This window comes from Zonotrichia leucophrys, chromosome 2 (assembly GCF_028769735.1).
Source record: "Zonotrichia leucophrys gambelii isolate GWCS_2022_RI chromosome 2, RI_Zleu_2.0, whole genome shotgun sequence".
Classification (NCBI taxonomy): Eukaryota; Metazoa; Chordata; class Aves; order Passeriformes; family Passerellidae; genus Zonotrichia; species Zonotrichia leucophrys.
The window spans coordinates 19,256,672-19,276,337 of record NC_088171.1 but is presented as its reverse complement, the minus strand read 5'-3'; the positions used below and the strand labels follow the sequence as shown (position 1 = coordinate 19,276,337).

At 44.0% G+C, this 19,666-nt stretch overlaps 1 non-coding gene across 1 annotated transcript; it reads right to left on the bottom strand.

Annotated features, from left to right (window-relative positions):
- Positions 1-19,137: 19,137 nt before the first annotated feature.
- TRNAN-GUU (transfer RNA asparagine (anticodon GUU)) lies at positions 19,138-19,211 on the bottom strand. Its single transcript has one exon. It is a non-coding gene; the product is annotated as a tRNA-Asn (tRNA).
- Between the last annotated feature and the right edge of the window lie 455 nt (positions 19,212-19,666).

The following is a 19,666-nucleotide window of genomic DNA, read 5'->3' as shown; positions in this document are numbered from 1 at the left end:
GCTACAGCATGAAGAATTCAGATCTCCCCACAAACAGGGCTCTAATGACAGGGTACCACAGCCTAGCCCCAGTGGCAGGGGAGCTCTGCTCCCCTTACTCACTATGACATGTTTAGTCCAAGTTTTAATTCTTTCAGGAATAAGATTAGAAACTATGCAAGTCTCTCTGCCCCATGGCACCATCTTTATGTTGATTTTACCATGTTAGATGTACATGTGTTACATCACACCATAGGGGGAAGGGCTAGACAGGATCAATACCTTTTTTTGGCAGCCTCCATTTTATGCTGTGTTTGTTTAGCCTGCAAGTCCAGGCCACGTTCAGAGGAACAGTTAATAACATCCATCAAATTTGGTTTTATTGATCAATTGTTTCAATTTGCAATGAACCCAATAAAGGATGTCATCCATATGTTCAAGCAGCAAAGGAAAAATTCTGTGCAAAAGACACATTAGCAGTTACAGCATATACAGAAGGAATTTCCTTCCTTCTTTTCTAGGACTTTCAAAGTCTTCATTAAGGTGTTTGGGCCCCATCCTTGATTCATGGGCATTGGTACAACCTCATGAATGTCAGTGGAAGTGAGGTTAATTTAAACCAGCCCAGAATCTGGAAATGAGAAATGGCTTCTTTTTATGCCATGAACAATAGTTGAGGCACAAAAACTAATGATAATATTTTACACAAAATGCTAGACTAAAAAATCCCCTTATGTGGAATACTTATTTGTTGCTTGTTACATTACTTATTGTGTTGCAAGATGATGTCCAACTAAAATACCCCAAATATACGTTTTATTAATATTTTCTGTCCAGCTTTTATGACATCTTATTCTCAAACTATTAATGTTCTTGTTTTAATCAATAGATGGTGTGGTAAAACTGACACAAGAGATTACAGAACATGGCAAAGGAATTCTGCTGCTCTACAATGATGCTTCTAGGTGATCTTTGTCTTTAAATGTACAAGAAAAAAGCCAACAGTGATAAAGAGTCACATTTACATCGCTGTATTTAGGTTTATTTTCCTATTCACAAACAATGGGGACTTGGTATCTTCAAACAGCAACATACTTTATAATGCAATCCAAATACTTTCTGTTGAGTTACTACATAAAAATATTATAGATCATCCAACAATATGAGGAAATGTCACTGTATTCATTTAAAATAGCTATCTGTGAAATGTGTGTTACCGTATTTTGCTTGGGGCAATATATTTCCATGCTTTATGAAATTATTAATTCTCATTAAATTCTAATGATCCCGTCTGAAAAGAGCAGAACTAATTAACTGCTCCATTAAAGTTATTACTTACTCCTGATGAGGCCTGTAAATGTTTCTACTTTGTTAGGCCAGTGAAAGTTTTCTGAACCACAGCTCCTGGCCTCACAAGGAAAATTCCCCATTATTCCATAACAGTAAAATTACCAGGTGCTAACAACACCCATGTAGCCTCTAAGACTTGTAAGAAGTCTTACACCCTGAAACAAATATTTTCCTCCTCTCACAAATACAAGAAAATGAAGTTCGTGCTGGCAGGAAGGATCTGCAGAACCTGCATCAGACAGTGATGTCTGCTTGGGGCTAGCACCTGCACAAACAGCAGTTGTTTAAATATCTTCAAGGATTTGGGCTGCAGTGGCTCTGCTGGCACTTGTGAAACCAAAATGACTTTGCTCCCTCTCCAGAGGTCTGTGAAAAATGATGGCACCATGAGGTTCCCACAGGCTGTGTCTGTTGGGGTCCCATCCCTGCCCCAGGGACAGAGGGCAGAGCCAGCAGCAGCAGCAGAGCCTGGGGAGCAGCACTGCCCCAGTTTGCACACTGAGTGTGCTGGGGTGCTCAGCACACACTGGGGATTCTGAGGGGTTACAGGGTCATCTCCAAAAATGGGATCCGCTAAAAGACCATAATGAGTGCAAGAGGGGAGTTCCCAACACGGACTCAGGACAAGCAAAAGAGCTTCACCAGCCTCAGCACAGCCAGATCGGCATCACAGAACCTCAGTGAGATGAAATGAAGGGAGAAAAGCCTTGATCAGAGCTGACAGGAAAAGCTGACTGAAACAGCAGACAAACTGGGACAGTTGCTTTCACAACCATGCAGGGTACAAACATCCACATGTGAGGGAAATTTTAAATACACACATGTAAAAATCTCCCACGGAAAGGCTCTGTGTTGATCTGACCACAGAACTGGAACAGAGCCCATTATTGCTACTGCAACTCTGACCCAGAGCTACTCCAGACAAGTATCAAATACTTTAATCCATCAGGTAATAATTAAAACAGGGATATATTAGTTAAAGAATTTGAATAAATTATTACTTTGGCAATCTATTACATTATTTACATACAATGAATAAATTATGTTTTAAATTATTTGCTCAGCTTCATTATTAAGACATTTTTCAAAGTTTGATTTTTTTTTTTTTTGAGGGGATTTGTTGGGGCTTTTTCAGAGTTTACTCTTTTCTAGATAAAGGCTGAGTTTTTTAGGAAAATTAAATAGCTCTTAATAGTGCTTCTCAGATAGTAAACACAAAATTTTTTTGACATTCAATTCCCATCATTCCCCAAGAAACTCTTCAGTTTGCAAGGCTTCTGCCACAAAACCAGTTTTTATAATGGCCACTGATACTTTGGAAAGGATCAGAAGTCAGATTTGCAACCTGAAGTGACAAATACACACTGCATTTTGACTCCTTCTATGCCAATCTCTGCCTTTTAGGCACTGAGGTTTGGCTCAGAGTTTTGGATGTTTATCTGCAGCAAACAGATACAATCTGAAATACTGACTGCTCTGGAAATACTTTTTTTTCTGCTATGTCCCCCCTTTCAGACACAATAACAAAACGCTCAATTCTTATCATTAGCCCCTGTTCCAGCCCCTTGAAAAATGTTTCACCAAACATTTGCAGTTGCAACTTTTGATAGCACAAGCTGTGCTTAAACCCCTCACCCTTCCCTGCTTTTTCATGGCCTCCCTGTGCACTGGGCACCCCCAGGAAGGAGCTGATTCCCCATTTGGGACAGTCCCAAGGGGTTGGTGACCACCTGCACTTTGTCCAGTGATGGTGCACACCAATGTCAGTGATGCTGCTTTGGGCCCCAAGGCAGCTGTGCAAGGAGCGTTTCTGAGCAAGGAAACTCCCAATGATTTGAGTTGTCTCGGCAGCAGAAACAGCAGCAGGACCCAAACCTCACTCCCACTCTCAGGCTGGACCCTGGGCAAGCCAGCCCAGGCTCAGCTGCTTCCTGGGAGAGGCTTTCCCATTCCCTGGGGGCACCTGGCTCCACCAGCCCGGCGTTCCCACCACCCACACACTCCCTGGGGAGCTGTGCCACTTGCCCACAGCTTCCAAAATAGCAACTTCCCAGCCCATAAGCTTTTGAAAACATTTGCAACCAATTTTACAGTTAATTAAACCCAGATTTGCTCTGTTCAGTCATTTGTTCTATAACTTTTAAATCTTTTTTGGTTTAAAGTTAAGGGTTTTTTTTTTTTTAAGTCATGTGCAAGCTTTTGCTGTAAATAGGTTAATTGCAGCTCTGATCTTCCTCCAGCATCTGCCAGTAAAGACAAACAGTTTTCAAACGTCCAGGCCTAACAAGGATCACAGCATTTCAAGGTGGGACCAGTCCCACGGTGCTGCCAGCAGAGAATCCCATGCCAAATCATACAGCTAGGAAATAGTATGGCATCAATTCCTCAAAAATTTCCATAGCAAGAGTTTTAGGAAAAGATCCAAATACTCCATCAGTAAATCTCACAGAGTAGGTAAAGCCTTTGCTGTTGCCATGCATTTCAAGAGGTCTTTCTCTCACATGTGGTTGCAGTCCACAGATCCAAAGCTTACACAAACTAGATATGCCACAAATTTAAATACTCTCTCCTCTGCTCAGAACAAATGTCGGAAAATTGTAAGATGAAAGTCACCCACTTTTTCTCAACAAGACAAAAAATCATTATTCATGTTTTTCTTTTAAAATCAGTATTTCTACCAAGAAAGACAAGCAAGTTGTTGCAAGAAAGACTGTCTGGCTTGAGTTTAAAGGCAGACTTCTCCAAACTGGCAAAGTTTCCCCAGCTATGTGCCTTTCTCTAGTTCCAAAGCAGAATTTCTTATGACTCGTACCTTGGGTATGTAAATGAGGAAATACCAGTTAAAATTAAGCTCCTGCTCACCAGAGACCAATCATTGATTTTCTTCTTCTCTTTATTCAGTGAATAGAACAGGCAAGATTTTAAAAGGTTTTAAAAACCTTTGGGAGAAAATTACCCATTTAAAAACATCTGCAGTTAATTGTAAATATTAACAAAAAAAAAAAAAAAAACATGTCTTGCCTCCATTTCTGGTGAGTACTATAATTTATTTTTTGGGAAATGAGTGATCCATATTCACTGAATAAGGCCACAGAAACACCCCAGTGCCTTGAAGAGCAACTGGAATCACAGACATCCTCGACAGTTGTAGCATCTATACTTAGCCCTAGCCCTGGACAAAGGAATTCATCCTACAAAATCTGAGGTGTCCAAGTGCATGATGTACTAATATGTCCCAGAGACAGGCAGCAGGTGCTGGGGGAGCTATAGGTTGTCCTTTGTAGAAATAATAACTCATTTACTTAAAATGGGAGCTTAAATCCTTCCTATGTCAGCCTGCAAGGTGTGAACTGATGTCCAGTAAAATCAAAATCCATCCTGTGAACCCAGATTGGTTTCTTGGTTTTGAAAGCAAGTAATTTGTTTATTCCTACAAGCAAAGCCCATTTGTGCATTAGAATTATCTCAGTGCCTTAAACAAACTTTCAGGAAAGCTTTCCTATGTAGCAGCCAGTGAAGTGAACTGTTGGAAATGTCATTTCTGACATTAAAAAAAAACCCAAACCCCTCTGATGTCTAGTACCTTCAAAGTGATATTAGATATTATTATAATTCTTTTAAAAAATCACTATGTAATTCGTTAAAGCAAGGATTTTGGTGCCACTTACCCTCATCTCCTGCTGCTGTAGGAGACTCCAGGGAGGGAGCACAGATGCCAGAGAGAGTCTGACTGATCCCTGCAATCCTGCCTGCAACAACAAGAAGGGTGAGACTTCCCAGACCCCATCCAAGCACTGGGGATTGGAGCTCACCTGTCAGTCATCACCCACTCTGGGGACAGCACCTACTCTCTGAAACACTGCTGCATCCCAGCACTTTTCTTTCTTAAGCTGCACATCCTCACAAGCATTTGATTTTTAGAGAGTTGTCTTTATTTTGCAAAGAGCACCCTGTGTGTTTTAGGCAAACCTGCACCACACTCTGATAGACCAGAAGTCTGAGTCAGACACCATCCTGTCAGTCTGTGTAGGTAATTTACACATTCACTTAATCCTTGGAATCAGGATCCTTGTGGGTCCATCCCAATTCAGAATATTCTGGCAGTGTGTGTGAAGTCTGACCACATACACAGCAGCTGATGTAAAATGTGCAGGATATACAAAATCCACATCAATCAAAAACATCACCACAATTTCAATATAAATCAAGATCCACAACTCAAAATCCAAGACTCCAGTTTAAATCAATTTGAGTTCTGCATAAGGATTAAAGTCACAAATTCTCCTTCTTCCTCTCATTTGAGGAAGTTGTGCAGGGCTAGAAGTAAGAGAATCATATAGAGGGATGTTAGCAAACCTTAGCTAACAAAAACAAAACCAAACAAACAAAACCCAAACAAACAAAACAAGGAAACCTGCAGATTCCGTATCCAGAATAAATATATTATGCCACTCTCATAAATATTCACTTTTTGAACCCATTCCAAAATTCCCCAGAACTGATGCCAGTTTTTCCTGCAGTTGCTTTCTGCACCAGTGAGACTCCTGACCTCACACACGGCCACTCTCCTCTCTGACATTTTGACATCATCATTTACAGGCTGGTTCTTTACAGCTGGAACAAAGAAACAGTATGGTTTGACTTCCAGGGAAGAGCATTTACTGAACTTCCTGCAGCCAGCCCACTCCTAATCCGTGGAAACCAATGGTTCATGTTCTGGGGAAAGCAAAGGATTGGTGGCTAGTTGCTGCACAAATCAGAAGGAAAAAACATACAGAGCTTGTTGCTGAAATTGTCAGTGATTGCAATTAAAGGTGAAGTAAAGGAGGGACACAGATCAAGAATCACCAAAAGAATGGAGTATCAGGTAAAAGAGGAGGCAAAATGTGCATTTTTTAAAAGAGAGAAGTATTCATATTTCCTTCAAGCTGCTGACCAAGATTTCTCTTTACAATGGATTATATATCACTGTAACCTGTTTTAATTCCTGCTTAATTAATAAGAATTCTACTATATTTCAAATGTGTCTTTCTCCTCTGTTTTGGATTCTATTTTTAATCAATGAAAAACCTATTAAATTTTGAAAAATAACAAACAGTTTTATGGGGCATACTGCATGAAGTACTGTTTCTTGTTAATTCAGACTATTTTTTCAGTTTCGTTCTTTTTGAAATATTAACAATTTATATCAATCAGAGATGCGCAGAATTCAAGTTGCTACATTAATTTTGAATAATTGATTTTAAAACAAATCAATTTACATTTCTACAAACATGATTTCCCGGGAAAACCTGATAAAAGGAGATTTTCTTTAAAGGATTGCCTGGAATCACTCTGGCTCATTCAGGTACATTTTCCTCTTGAATAAGTTTAAGGTACTATGGCTTAATTTTAATTTAACCAAACACATGCTTGCTAAAATTAACATTGAGAGTTGTCATCAAAATGTCAAAATTATTTTTTAAAGAACATTGTAATTTTAAATTTCAAAGTCACATTTAAAAGCACAAGAAATCAAAACTGCAGACTAAAGCAAAACTGTATTTATCCATTAATATGTTATTACTAACAAGAATGGGTAACATAATTATATGATTGTATTTTAGGGTTATCTTTTAGCAACATCCCTACCCTTATGATCAAAACTGTGTCTGGAAAAATGTGTCAGCAATTTATGTTGAAATTAATCAAAATATTTCATGGGATTGTTAATATTTAATTTTTATCGTACTGTTTTCAGACACCCTGATACCCAAAAAAAACCCCAACAAAAATCTAGAGAAAATGACTGCTCACTCTATTGCTCTTCAGTATTTTTAACAACCACATTTCTGGGTGCTGTCATACAGCCAGACATACAGGAGCTATGAAATACAATTTATTGCCCATAATTAATTACACTCACAATCCTTTACAAGGAAAAAATTGTACCTATAAAATGGAGACCTTATAAAAAGAACTGTGTATTACTTTGAAATGACAGGCTTCTCTAGCAGTTTCACTCCTGCTTTTTGGCTAAAGTGGTTCTTGTTCAAATGGTGAATTCTCCACCTGGGCCCAGCCCAGCTCTCTCAAGGGCTCTGGCTCCAGACTGGCAGCAAAAGCTGAATTCTTCAGCAGCAAAGTCAGGATTCTATTGCAAGCCTTGGTTCAGCATGGTCTTGTGATTTTTTTTAAATTTTTTTTTAAAGCTTCACATCTTGGAATTAACAGATTACATGAAAAAATCAGTTTCCTTTAAACAAAACTAAGTTTCAAGTTCACTAGAGATTAAGTTGAAAAATATTATTGTAAAAACTTGAGGATTTGGAAGGCAAATAAGGCCAAGGGGTTTTTACACAGTAGAGACTTTCTAGGCTGGCATGTTTGGTTTATGTTCTGTTTCATATTTTTAATGCTCAAGATTGACAACATTTATAGTGAGGTTTTATATCAAGTGTCAAACACTGCAGAAGAGCAGCCACCCATCAGAGCCAGAAGAACATTTACAGGTTAGAACAGCCGAGTTCTTCCTGCATCCCTATTAATAACAAAATCCATTGCTTAAATAAATAATTGGCAGGGGATTAAGCATAGTAAGGGTGTTTTGGTGGACTTGTTCAGTGGAAAGCAAAATTCTAGTTAGTATCAACTCACTTACTTGAGAAAGTAAACTGGGAACATTTCCCAAACCAGGAAATGTGCTTCTCAAATGATTTTTTAAAATCTAGTTATAATTTATTTTAAAATGTAATTCCTGGCTTTCCTACTGCAAACCCTGGGCAATCTCAAGCCCCTTGCTGTTGTCCTCCTGAGTCTGTAAACAGGCAGAATTAAACAACAGCATTACTAAGTGCGGACTTACTCCATTCATCTTAATGGACTGTTAATTATGACCACTTAAATGCCCACAGTGTTAACCCTGTCACCGCTGGCTGCATTTCACCCAAAAAGGCACTTTATAGATGTTGATTTATACACAAACAAGCAGATGTTAAACTCTCCATCAATGCACTTCTAAGTGAACTAAACGATTAATAAAGTTATGAATATGGATTATGAAGGCAGTTGAAAAATCTAATAATTGTATTCTGAAGTTTATTCCTTTCAAAGATTAGAGCAAGGTGCTGCTTTCAGAATCAACACTGCTGGCTAATTGCTTGAGGGCTGAAGAGTTTCAAACAGGATGGTGTTGGGTTTGTAGTGAATTTTCATGTAGTGAATATTCAAGGGCTGGTAAGGTGTAGTTAACTGATTGACTTTGCACATCCTAAAGTGATGCAGCAATATGTAATGTCAGGATATAACAAGGCTAGTTGGCTTTTCTTTCATTTCAGAAATTTTTATACAGCCATATAAAATATGAAACTAATGATTTTAAAAAGCCTGGAAAATCTTGGGGAAAAAAGTAATAGATTTTATATATTGCTGCCTATAAAGCTGATGGAATTAGCAGGTATGACGAATGGAATAAATTTTTTGGGCACAAATATATGCACATTTGGAGGGGGCACAAAAATCACAGTCATTTTGAAGAATTTAACAGAATGATATTTGGAGTACAGTCATGACAGGAATTGTATTTTTAATATTGGATGTACTGCAAAAATAATAATTACCAAGGCCTTAGGTTTCATTGTCTCCCTGGTTCTCCACTGGCATCCTGGCTATTTGAGGAAAATCTGAGCACCAAAAGGAGCCCTGTCCATTTCTTCTGTCACACCATAGGTTTTCCAGTCATTCCTTCCATCAAACCCTGTGGTTGCTCCATGCTTGCACAAATCCCAGGAACTGGGTGTATGTGGTAAGGTGGTTGGCATGGGGAAAAGGAAGATCTCACAACATTTGTAACATGCAAACCCTTGTAAATATTTTCTCAGTCTGCACTGGCAGCTTCAGCCATCACCACTGCAGCACCATTGGCCTCCATGCAATGGAGATTCTCATTTTTGCAGCATAACCATCATTTCCAGAGTCCACTAAACAGCCAATGTGACACTTCCACAACAATTAGAAAACAACAGATCCCCCAAGCAAAGCAACTCTGAAACCAGAAACCATAACCCAAACCCCTGAGAACCCAACAACAATTTGTGCTCAAGCGTGTGCTCTGTTTCCCCCATTTAACCACTTTGGGGTACCACATTTTTTTTTTTAAATAAGAATTAGTAGTAAATGAGCAGTCAGGCCCTTGTGGCCAGCACACAGCACTGGCAGGAGCAGCAGTGCAAGGGGACGTGGGCCGGTGCTGTGGGTGTACAGCAGCGCAGACCCCCCTGATAGTTACCATAGAGATAGGGGAGCCACAAAGAGCTTCGATCGCTCCGGCCGGGAGGGGGCAATTTGTATGCGTGAGCCCTGCTGGGATTGAAAGAATGCAGAGGAGGACAGGAAAGATAATAGAGAGAAAAAGAAGTGAAGGGAGAATGCAAGAAATGAGAAAAAATGAAAGAAAGAAAGGAAAAAGGGGCAGGGGGAGATGGGAAAGTGACCAAAGGGTCGCTTTCTTCTTTTTCAGAAGAAAAAAAAATCCAGGGGAAAGACCAAGGGAAAATGGAGAGAGAAGGAGAGAAAACATGAGTGAGAAAATTTATCTTGTGCAGACAGCACTCGTGTTGCTGCCTGACAGGAACTGCTGCTCCAGAGGAGCCAAGCCAGGAGTGTGGGCAGCTGAGAGCAGCAGGGATGGATGGATGGATGGATGGATGGATGGATGGATGGATGGATGGATGGATGGATGGATGGATGGAAGCTTGCAGTTCCTGACCTACACCAGAAAAACTGCTCCAAACACAGAGCAGAGGAAGGAGACTGAATTGGAGAGGAGAGGAGAGGAGAGGAGAGGAGAGGAGAGGAGAGGAGAGGAGAGGAGAGGAGAGGAGAGGAGAGGATGGTTTGTTTCTATATGCCCACATGTGAACATTCTGAAGCTATTGCCAACTGTACCAGCACCACAAAAGCAGAGAAGTTTGTTTCTTTTCTCTTTGTGCTCCTCAAAGAAGGGCATTGAGGGCCAGGGCAGGACAGCTCCTGCCTCTGAAAGCTGTGACTGCCTAATCTGGTGGGGCTGGAGCTTCTGCAAATGCTCTGGGTCCCCTTGAGGACCACAGCAGCCTCCACATTCCCAGCTGCCTCCTGCAAACACCTAAATTCCTGGTCCAGAAAGGCCGAGAAGAACAATTTGAATCACTAACTAAACCAGCAGAGTCTCCCAAACACCAAATTTCGGGGAAAATTTCTTAGGGATGACAGTGACCACTGTAATAAGTGTTGTTGCAAAAGTCTGTAGTTCCTCTGCAGGTTAGCAATGTCACAGGCAAGCCTGCTTCTCTGCCCAGAGGAATCATAGCAACGTCAGACAGAGAAGATTTAATACATAATCAGTAGCAGTTACAGAAAAACATCTTATTTGGTGGTGTTCCTCAGCCCTGTACCTCCCAGAAGGTAGGAGTAACTAAAAATGTCCTGCTTTGGTGGCCTCGGTGATGCCATCGTGCTGCAGCCACTCACCTTGCAGCTCCAGGACACCCCGAGCTGGTACTCAGCTGGGATTGGGTTTTAGTTTGCTGCCAGAGGAATGTCCCCGAGGCTGGCAGGGCAGCAGACAGCTGCAGGATGCCTCAGCCCCATGGCTGAGAGACAGGAGAATTTTTCCTGGGCAGAATGACCATCTGCTGAGTTTTTCCTAAAATACACCTTGTGCTTCTCTTAGCAGCAGCACCACAGTATTCCTCACCTTGAGGGCCATCCCATTCAGCCCTGTTGGAACAAGACAGCATCCCCTATATTTCCTTGCAGAGAAACAGATTTAAATATGCTCAGTGAAAGTTTAGCTTGTATTTCAGAGACAACCCCCAAGTGTCAATAGCATCAATTAACCCATCTGTGTCATGGGCTCAGTGCACACAGACCAGCCTAGAAGTGAATGGGAAGGTGTTATTTTTATTTTTAATGAACCAATACTGGGTTTGTATCATTCCACTTTTCAAGCCAGCTGCCAAACTGACCATAAAGCAAATTTTTCCCTTGCATATTAACACCAATGTCAAGTTACCCCTAAGATCAACAGCATTGCCTTTGAGTTAAAAGCACACAGATGTCTGAGTAACAGTAAAATTACTGAAGTATGTAAAAGCCTCTGGAAATGTTGGAAAGCAGCTTTTCCATATATAACAGTGTCACCATTTAAGTCAAATACATTGTGATTTTAGCTTAAAAAGCCCTCCAAAGCAACACAAACTAAACTGAAAACACTTTCCATTCATAGGAATATATTCTTTACATAAAGCTGCAAAGTAAAGCAATAAAATGGCATGTAAAAACCTGCAAAGTGCCTTTGTAGGAAAACCTGAATAGTTTCATGCACAAGTTTCCAAACTGTCCTATGCATTAGAGCCACTATCTTTTTAAATGTGATTTATAATACAGAATCATTTTTAAAAAGAGATGCTGTCAGTGCAGCCACAGATACACTCAAAGATTTCAAAAGCCTTTTTTCAGCTCTTCCCTTATCACCACCACACATGTAGGGAGAGGATCCTCCAGCAAACCCCACAGTTTCCAGCCAAGCCCAGCCCAGCCCCAACAGCCTCAGGCTGCTGAAGTCATTAGGATTTTTATGAACATCCACTAGCCAGATGAGTCCTCATTTCCAAATCCCTTACAAATTTTTCCACCACAAGAATACTTTCCAAAAGCTGGGTAATAGGCCCCAAACTGTTCTTTCAGTACTAATGTGAACTGGAAACTAAAAAACCATCCAGCAATGGTAATTTGTACAAGTCTCCTAAATCTTGAAAATGAGGCTATTCATTTTCTAATAATAAATCTTTACTACAGATAATCTTATCTTCCTTCCACAATAAACTCCTAATTATTACCTTTCCAGCTAGCATATCTGGGATTTTAAAAGTATGTGACAGCAGTAAAAGCAAGTGCTGGATTTTAGGACCGAAAAAAGGGAATAGTTAGATTAGGCATACAGAAAATCCTTGTGCGCTTTCAAGATCTGGACAACATGACAGAGCAGAACAAGTTCCAGGCTGGGAGTGAACTGTTCACACCAGAGAAGTCAAGGACAGCTGGGGGGAAACTCCACCTTCAGTTTGTCCAGACCTGTGCTGCCCAAAGGAAACTGAAACAGGAAAACCCTTTTTTTTTTTTTTTTTTCATTTTAAGTTAGAACCCATCGCTCAATATTAAGGGAAAACAAACAAAACATTTTTGCAAATATTTGTGTAAACTGAAAACTTTGCACATCACGAATGCCAAGTTTTATCTCCCATTTACACTGGAAGCTCTCCAGGGCTGGCAGCCCCCCGAGGCCCAGGAGTGCTGAGCACAGGGTGTGTGCCATGGCATAGACCTTCTCCGCGCCACTTTCACTCTGCAAATTATGGAGGGCATCTGCAAGGCTAATTTTTGAGTTTCAGAATATTTATGTCACCCAAGGAAAAAAAATCAGATAAAGTATGTCCTCACGTTAAACTGAAGATCTTAATTTTGAGTAGTAACCACTTATCACTGCCTATTTCAATTGAACCATGGAAGGGGAAATATTTAGAGACATGATCTGAAGAGCACATTTGTCTTACACAACCAGAAATGCTTGCAGGGAATTTGTGAAGTGAAAAGGAGACCAAAATTATCACTCAAATCCTGCCATTTTACTTCACTGCTTTACAATCATGTTTTAAACAGTACAAGGGATTTAGAAACACCAAATTTTAAGCAGAATATTCACAAACAACTCTTGTCTTGTTAGACCAATTATTCCTTATCAATATAGGCACTACTCTAGCAAGCAATTAACAGTTGCTTGCAGAGCCTGATATGCCAATGGCACAACAAGAAAATAAAATAACCAGAATATCAGAATAAAATATAAAATCACCAGTCAGAATAAAATACAAAATCACCAGTCACTTGGCCTCAGTTATTTGAAAATTCCCAGATACTCATTGCTCTTCAGGAAGGTGTAGATAGAAATGTTCCCACATCTCCCTGTCTGTTTAACTATGAAGGTGCAATTTGGCTCTCAGGTTTTGCCAACAAAGCTATGATGATGACAAAGGAACATAATCCTTAACAGAAAAAAATAATCTAAACCTATCTTATGCAACAATGCTTTAAGTACATTAGGGTAAATGAACTTCTTGCATCAAAGTCATATTCTTTACAGGAAAAACATTATACTGGCCTTTCTCTTCTTGTGAATGCATTTCTTTGTGGCAAAATACATATTTTGAGTAATTATAAAAATATTTTAAAGTAATTTATATTTTATTGATTTATAATTTAGAAAGAAATTTATTTCTTCTATTTATTTCTACAAAATTTCTCTGTCCTTCATATCTGTGGGACAAAATACAGTGTTATATCTCCTTGGTGCTTCTTCACACCCTGTCTCCTCCCTGAACCCTACATACCTTTCACACATAAATCGGATTTCCATGACATTTAAATGCAGTTCCTTAAGCTTTCAGCAAATGTGACACAGCTTTTCTCTCTGGGCCCTACAGCCGTCCCCAGTATTACTCAATCTGGTTGTAATCTTTGTGTTTCTTAGATAATATTAAAAATTTGAGCTGAGTGTCACTTTCATTTTCAGAAAAAGACTTGCCCATTAAAAAGGCAGTGCCTGTTTTTCTAGGTTATTGTTTCTAGACTATGCATTTTTTTCCTCACAAGCACAAGTTTGTAATTTTAGCCTTTGATGGAGCTTGTAATTTGCATTTTAGTAATTTAGCTCACTCTGCTTTTCACAAATGCTATTCTTTGGAGATTCCTGTGTGCTACAATTATACAAAAATAACCAGGAAGCTGCTTGGTGTCTTAGTGCCTTTGATTCAAATAGTCTCAAGGAATGCTGTGCCAACATCAGGATGTGTAGGAAAGAGGTGCTAGACATATATTTATGTATCAGTCCATGGGGGAGAGCATGGAACTGAGAAATTAAAGCAAAAATGTTCAGATACAGAAAGTAAGCTGTACCAAGATGCTGAAATAAACAGGAACTGCGTATGCAGTATCTCAGAATTTCCTTGAAAAATTAAAAACTTGGAATAAGAACAGCACAGTTCTCAGCAGGAACATTATTCTTAAAAATTAGGAGTAGAACTGCTCCCCAAATTGACTTTAAAGAAACCAGTAAGAGGATAAAATCAAGCAGTTCTGTCTCAAAATCCTATTCTTTAATCTTCAGACAATGGTCTCCAGCCATCTCTGCATTGTATTTTTTCATCTGTCTTTGGGGTTTTTTGTTTTGTTGGTTTTTTTTTTTTAAGTGTGTTGTTTCTGCTGTGCTTATCTTTGAAGGAGTAGGTCCAAAGTAAGCAAACAGCAACCAGAAAATAAATAAATAAATAAATAATCGCGGGGAAGGAGCCTCTCTGAGCCTGTGTAGCTGAAGCACTGACTTATTGTCTCTGCTCTCACCACACCCCCCACTTCAGCCGCTTGTTCCTCTGTAAAGAAAAAACAAAAAACCAAAACAACCCAGAAAACCAAAACCAACAAAAAATTTAAAATTTGTGGAGGCCTACCATATTAACAGCCTTGCAATCCTTAGGGGGGAAAAAAAAAACACCACCAAAAAAAGCCATGGAAAAGCTATTTGTTATATGAAAACAAAAAGCATCAGAAATCAGCATGTTGTATTTGTTTTCACCATCAGTTTGAGGTGGGGGAAAAAGAAAGAAAAAATAAGGACAGCTGTTAACCCATTTTAGTAGAAGTGGGAAAAATCCTGGGGACTTCTTAAGCCTAATTTCAGCCTACAGTGATTTTTATGGCCAAACAATGAATCCTTAAAATAATTGGTTCATATCATGAATATACAACAAACTCTGAACCCAGGCCTTGATTCAATTTCCAGGGTAATTTGTAGGAATACCTCCTTTGATTTTGGCGACGGTAACAACGTACAATATCATAAAAAATAAAAAATCTTTACCGATGTGTTCTGGCTGAACACAGAGCAATTGTTTCTTTATGTTGCATGAGCTCTGAGAGTGTTTTTGCAGCATTACATGTGACTTATGTCGATGAAAACAAATCGATATAAATCGTGGGTAAAAAAAGCACCATCACTTAGAGAGGTACTAAATTTCCAGACCACAGTATTCAGATTATGATTATTTATTGCCATTGTAGGTAGATGAAAGGCTGTGGCGTTCCTTCCAGTCTCCCTGTTCCGTGCCAGCTGAATTCTGCGAGAGGGATGGCGTTAGGAATGGAAGGCTACAGTAATGTTAACTATGCTGTTTCCCTCCAACATCCATTTTGTTCCAAAGAAACACTTGCCAGAGATTAAAATATTCAAGATGGCTGTTTTCTGCACCCTTTCTGCGAGCCGTACAGTTTTTCATCTTTCCAATACTCCGGGTCCCCGTCTTTATTGAGACCATGAATATTTTATTCCCCATCTTATCTGCCTCCCAAGTCATTAAATATTGGCCAAAGTTCAAAGGGAGCTGCTTCGCCACGGCCTCGCTCCAGCCCGGACCCCGCGCTGCCCCTCCGGCCGCCGCTCCGGCCGGACTCGGCTCCCGCTCCGCCGCTAGCGGCCGGGGATGCGTCCCCGGAACCCCGGTACCCCGGAACCCCCGGCAGCCCGGTCCGACGGGCAGGCCCGGGGCAGCGGGCGGGGCGCGGCGGCTCCGCGGGGGCGGCGGGCCCGTTCCCGCACCTGGATTTCCGCGCGGCCCCTCCCGGGCGGGGCGGGGCGGCCGCGGGGCCCGGGGGTTGCGGGGGGGTCCCGGCCCCGCCAGTCCCGCCCGCCGGCAGGAGGCAGCGGGGAGCCCCGGCGAGGGGCGAGGGGCGGGGGCGGCGCGGATGCCCCCGGCTCCCACGCAGAGCCCACCTCTCCCCGGGGCTTCCCGAGGCGGGGGCAGAGCCCGCGTTCTTTGTCCCCGCGTGTCCCCGCGTTCGTGGGTGTCCCGAGCGGCGGCGGGGCCGGCTCGGCCCGGGGGCTCCAGCAGGGCGGGCGGTCGTGTCCTCCCCATCCCCCTGGGCTCCGCTGGGGAGGGCAGCGGGACCCGCGCCCGCAGGGAACGCCGGCTCCCCGAGCCCTCCATCCCGCAGCGCCGGGGCACGGGCGGCCGGCGGCGGCTCCCCCTCCGCCGAGCGCGGAGCCCCCGAGCGCTGCCCCAGGCGAGGGACACAGCAGAGCTGTCCCCTGTGTCCCCAGCCTGAGGCGGGGGACACGGCAGAGCTGTCCCCGTGTGCCCAGCCCGAGGCACGGCCGCCCCCCGCCCCGCGTCCCCGTCCCATCGCCGCGCGAACAAAGAGCCGCGGCGCGTTGCGGGTTGCTGCGGGTTATCCAGGCGCTGGGGATGCCAGGGGGAGACAAGCGGCGGTGCGCTGGTTCTGGGTGATCCCGAACGTCTCGACGGCGAGTCTTGTCCAGCTGCCTTAGAAATTGCTTGGAATATCTGTTGGGAATACTTACTCTGGAATTCATCTCTGTGTTAGTTAAGAGGTCACTTTGAATATGTCCAATCTTTTTCCTAAAAGCATCAGACGGTGCAGTCCCCCATTACATTTAGAACAGCGTTTATCCGAGACTGCATACAGATAAATGGATTAAGGCAAGAACCGGCTGGTTTGTCTGGGTACATTACACAGCTACAGAAGCTTTTTCCATGGCTAAGAACTGAAAGCTTCACTGACCTCTGAAAAAAATTCTACTGCATACAAAGGAAGCTTCGATTCCCTGTCTAGTCCCAAAAATGTATCAGGTTTCCCGTTCTCCACAACCTTAATTGTAATTAGTTGCTGAGCAGATGGGATGAGGCACTTCCCATGCACGAGCTTTCCACTTCTACAAAATTAGTTTATCAAGCACTGCCTAAATGTCGCTTTGTATTACCGAGCCCATGATGAGCCCCTCCTGTACACGTGTAAAAATCTATTTTACCAGGTTTGACGGAGCACGCCTGCACAGCGACGTGTAGCAACTGGGATGAGCCTAAACAAACTCCGTGGTCAGCAATACCCACCCCTGTAAAACGCATCTGTGACTTGCTCAGGAGAGCAAGACTTGCTTTATGGGAGCAGAAACGCCCGTCGTTCCTCATGAACTATCAGCTAATTTTAGTTTCTAAATTGTTACTGGTTTTCCAGACACTGCTGCTTCACACTGACATGATCAATTTTTTGTTGGTGTTGGTTCCTGTAAGCTCTTGATGCCTGCCTGCCAGCGCGGCGGTCCAAGCACTGGCAGATGCAGATTTTTAGATTTCATCTCCTGCGAGGCTTTGCTGGCTGCAGTGGATGCAGTGCTGCCAGGCTGAACACATCCTGCACTGCAAACAGCATGGAAATGTCCAGGAGGGAATTTACCTGAACCACCTTAGTGAAAATAAAATTCTCCCTAAGAGCAGGAAATATTTACGGGTTAAGCGTGGCTAATGGTGATAGGGGGGGTCCTGCAGAGAGCTGCACCTCCCCTGATGCTCAGACACTGCTGCCAGTTTTTCAAAATGTTTTACCGAAATGAAAAATATGTGGATGATAGAAAAAAATTACCATCACATCAACGATTTAAGGTTTACGACTTTCAAAAGATTTTTCGGTGTTTCTAAATACATGTCTTTGCTCTGCTATCTTGGCTAGCGAGGGCCGTATCTTGTCATCGATGGTAAATCAATGGCACAGCCTGACCTTTAAGAGGGTTGTATCCCTTATTCAAACCAGGCGGGTTGGACAGAAAGATCTGTGAAATACAGCTTCGCTGGGGAAGGGGCATTTTTAATACGGATCCTGTTTTCTCTAAACTGTAAATAGATCCTCTCAGAGCTGGCAGAGGTCGGGCTGGAAGGCAGCCGGATTTCACGCGACCAGAGCGCTCGCTGGAATCGCCTCTCGGGCTCGGATACGGCGAAGGTGCCAACTTCTAATTGACACGTTTAGGCGAAGCTCCCGGAGTAATTGCTTTTAACATTCATTTATGCAAAGCGGCTCGGCGCGGGCAGGGCGAGCCCGGAGCGGCCGCGCCGCCTGCCAGCAGGGAACGGGCCTGGAGCGCGTCCCGCCCGGGCGGGGAGGGAGCGCGGGCACGGCGCTGTCCCGCTCCAACCCGCCGGGCCCCGGAGGCGGCGGGAGCCCTGCAGCCGGCTCTGCCACTGGGCTCCGGTGTCCCGGCTCGCTTCACCCGGCTGTGCAGGCTCCCTTCACCGCGGAGAGACGGGGCCGCCGGTGTGCGCGCTAACAGCGCGCCGCGGAGCGCCGGCCGCAGGGACCCTCGGCAGTGATGGCAATAATCCTCCTCGCAAGCCGCGTTTGTCCCCGAGGCTCGGCTCCCACCCGGGCTGTCCCCCGGCGATCGCTCGAGTGCTGGGAGCGCCGCGAGCGTCTCCCGGCGCAAACCCCAATGGCTCGGCAGCATCGCTCGTTATCCCGGAGCAGCTCGAAGAGTGTATTTTCCTTCGCACCTCCCGCCGCGGAGCAGGGAGTGCAGAAAATCCCGGGCGCTCGGGTCCCCTCAGCCTCAGGACAGCGCCCGCCGCTGCAGCCGACGGCGCTCGGGGGCCGCTCCAGCAAGCGCAGCGCCGCATGCACGGAGACAGGAGCAGGTCCCGGGCGTCCCGCAAGCCTCGCCCCACCGGCGGGGCACCGGGCAGGGGCACCGTGGGCTGGGCACGGCCGCTCGGCGCTCGCTCGGGGCGGGCCCCGCCGCAGCTGAGGCCGCCGCGCTGCGCTCCCCGCCGCGGGCCCCCTGCCCGGCACCACGCGGCGCCGCCGGCGCTGGTCGCGCACCCTCCCCCGGCGCACACGCACAAAACGACGGCCGGCGGCGGGGGCGGCGCCGAGCCCAAAAGGCGAACCCGTCCCTGGGTGGGCTCGAACCACCAACCTTTCGGTTAACAGCCGAACGCGCTAACCGATTGCGCCACAGAGACTCCGCTGGCGGCAGCTTCACCCTGCTCACCAAGTGCTTCAGTGCCGCCCCGCCGCGTCCCCGCCGCCTCCTCGCCCTCACTCCGGCCACCGGTGGCCACCGCGCACCCACCGAGCCCGGGATCCTGAACCGCAAGCCTCGCGACACACCAAAATCCACTGAGGAAACAGCGAAAACAGCGGCTTTCCCCCCCCTACCCAATGAGAAACCCTCATTCTCAAAATCATTGTTGGCAGCAATGCTCTTTATTTTAGGGAATAAATTAATGAATCAGACTTAAAACTGCTTCTTCTGGGATGCTGCAAACTGATGAGTTACTTATGCACACCAAAATATAATTTCCAAATATGATGGCAAAATTGATATTAATATATTTAGAAGGTAGTTTCAAGTGACTGCAGGGAACAGTTAGATTCTCAAAAGTAGGCAGCAGTCCTCTGCGTGTGTAGGTTAAGT